Below are 3,067 nucleotides of genomic sequence, written 5' to 3'. Positions count from 1 at the left end.
TCCAGTCATGAATAAACCAAATGGTTTCCTTCCTCCAGTGGAATAGGAGCTGCTCAAGGGGATTCATGACATCCAACCCCTGGATCGGAGAAGGACTCTGACCTCGGAGGTATGGGGCCCCATATAGAGTTCCTGCAGACGCCAGCTGTGTGGGGAAGAGGTCAGGCGTGATGGGCATTCAGTCATCTAGCCTGACCTTTGCATTTAGGGGCAGAGGGGATAACACGGCTGGTAATAGGGCCTCAGAAAAACCCAAGGAGGGTGAGGTTGTCCTCAAAACCTGTCAGTGGACATTGCTTATTCTGGGGAAGTCTTTTGATCAGGCAAATGTCCAGGAAGAAATCACGCAAGTCTCTAAAGAATGCTTTTCATTTGTTTGTCTGTTTGTTTTCAAAAGGTCGTAAGGGCAGAATGGAATACCTGGGAATACAAAGTTAGGATAGTGTTCTCAGCCTTGTCTGGACATTGAAACCATCTGGGGAGCTTTAAAAAGTCCTGATGCCTGGATTCCATCACAGATATTTGGATTTCCTTGGCCCAGCGTGTAACCTAGGAAAAGAGGAGAATTAAGAGAACCATTATCTTTAGACCTCTGATGAGCTATTATGGGGCAGAAAGGGGTGACATGCTCTATGTGTCCCCAGAGAGCAGGACTAGGACTAAAACTGGGAAAATATAAAGAGACTTGACCCAAGAGACAAATTTTTCAGATGATAAAAGATGTATAAAGCTAGAATTGGCTTCCTAAAAAGGTGATGAGATCTTCATTGGTGGATGGGATCAAGCAAACACTGGGTAGTAGCAGCTTGGATGTAAAAAGGAAAATTCAGGGAGACTAGATGTTTGGAGGTCCCTTTTCCAAGGCTGAAGTCTTTAAAGTCAGGGATGAGGCATTAGCCTGACTTCAGTGGCAATGGTATGAGAAGCTACCCAGGGTATTGGAGCTCTCTGGAGGCTGAGATAGTGGCTGTTAATGTAGCCTGGCTTCCCAGGGTATCAGTGCAAACTGGCCAGGACAGCACTACAGCCAGGGGGATGATAAGCGCCTTAGAATGCAACCACACTCCACAACACAGCTGCCCAAGCCCAGCCCTCAGCCTCCATCAAGGACCTGATTGGATGTCATCTTCCCCAGGTGGCCTTCCTGTCCATCTTGCCCTTCCAAAGTGACCTATCAGTGCCCCCTCCCTGGAACTGTAGTCTATTCTGGAGCCAATGCATCCTTCCCTGAAAGGCTGTGGATTTTCTGTCACGTGTGAGTGAGTCATGTTGGCTGATGAATGGAGAGAGGAAGACAGGATGGCGTAAAGGACAGATGAGAGGATGGCCTGGGACCTGGGCTGTCTTTCTATGAGGGTAACATGAAGAGAAGAAAGCCTGCCAAGAGCTGTAGATTCAGGGCTGATCATTTCACCAGCCCTGGGCACCAAGGGAGAAAAACATGAAGTGAATCTCATCTCACTTTTCTGACCAAGATTTAACAAGATAACAAGATTTAACAAGATAAGTCCATCATCCAGCATATACCAGTAGAAATGAATATGTCTGATCAGGTAAATTAAATCACCACATGGGCATCTCGAATGTCTCTCACACAGAGAGTGGCTTAAGATGACAAAGTAGATTCCTTTCTAGTCCCCTGAATTGTACTGAGAATCACAGAGAGTCCATCCATTGTTAAAGCTGTTTTCCTTTTGCTTAGCGGAGAGGGCGTTCCTCACTAGCAAGCCAGCAACTGCAGAGTCAGAGGGTGCTGAGGTTGACCTGAGTTCCTGCAGGTGACAGAGCAGATGCACCATGGCCAGGTCCAATTGGACCTCCCGCCTGGTGGGATTCATTCTCCTGGGCCTCTCAGCCCACCCAAAGCTGGAGAAAATATTCTTTGTGCTCATCCTGTCCATGTACCTCGTGACCCTGCTGGGCAACGGGGTCCTCATCCTGGTGACCATCCTGGACTCCCGCCTACGCAAGCCTATGTACTTCGTCCTGAGGAACCTCTCCTTCCTGGACATCTGCTACACAACCTCCTCAGTCCCCCTCATCCTTGACAGCTTCCTGACCCCCAGGAAAACCATCTCCTTCTCAGCTTGTTTTGGGCAGATGTTCCTCTCCTTTGCTATGGGAACCACAGAGTATGTGCTCCTGAGCATGATGGCGTTTGATCGCTCCGTGGCCATCTGCAACGCCCTGAGGTACTCTGTGGTCATGAGCAAGGCTGCCTATGTGCCCATGGCCAGCTCCTGGGCAGCTGGTATCATCAACACTGGGGTTCAAACATCTCTTGCAATACGACTGCCCTCCTGTGGGGACAATGTCATCAACCACTTCACCTGTGAGATGCTGGCTGTCCTGAAGTTGGCCTGTGCTGACATCTCCATCAATGTGATCAGCGTGGTTGTGGCCAATGTGATCTTCCTGGGCATCCCAGTTCTGCTCATCTTTTTCTCCTGTGTGTTCATGATTGCTACCATCCTGAGGATCAGCAGAGGGGAGGAAAAAGGCCTTCTCCACCTGCTCTGCCCATCTCACAGTTGTGATCATATTTTATGGGACCATTGTCTTTATGTATGCCAAGCCCAAGTCTAAGGACGCACTGGGGACAGATAAACAGGACCTTGCAGGCAAGCTCATCTGCCTCTTCTATGGGGTGGTGACTCCCATGCTCAACCCCATCATCTACAGCCTAAGGAACAAAGATGTAAAGGCTTCTGTGAAGACCTTTGTATGTCAGAAACACCTGAGTAATGTTGCCTTGTATATCTAGAAAAATAGTATAGATGATCTTATTTGCAAAGCAGAAATAGAGACACAGATGTAGAGAACAAACGTATGGATACCAAGGGGGAAAGAGGGGAGAGGGAATGAATTGGGCGATTGGGATTGACATATATACACTATTGATACCATGTATAAAATAGATAACTAATGAGAACCTACTGTATAGTACAGGGAACTCTATTCAGTATTCTGCGGTGACCTAAATGGGAAAGAAACCCAAAAAAGAGTGGATATATGTATAGCTGATTCACTTTGCTGTACAGAAGAAACTAACACAACATTGTAAAGC

General features: G+C 47.6%; 1 pseudogene; it reads left to right on the top strand.

The window, feature by feature from the left end:
- The first annotated feature begins 1,563 nt into the window (after positions 1-1,563).
- Positions 1,564-2,831, top strand: LOC116755874 (annotated as a pseudogene).
- Positions 2,832-3,067: the final 236 nt, after the last annotated feature.

Source organism: Phocoena sinus, chromosome 6, assembly GCF_008692025.1.
Source record: "Phocoena sinus isolate mPhoSin1 chromosome 6, mPhoSin1.pri, whole genome shotgun sequence".
In the NCBI taxonomy this organism is placed as follows: Eukaryota; Metazoa; Chordata; class Mammalia; order Artiodactyla; family Phocoenidae; genus Phocoena; species Phocoena sinus.
The sequence above is the reverse complement of the archived record's forward strand: the minus strand, read 5'-3'. Positions and strand labels throughout refer to the sequence as shown.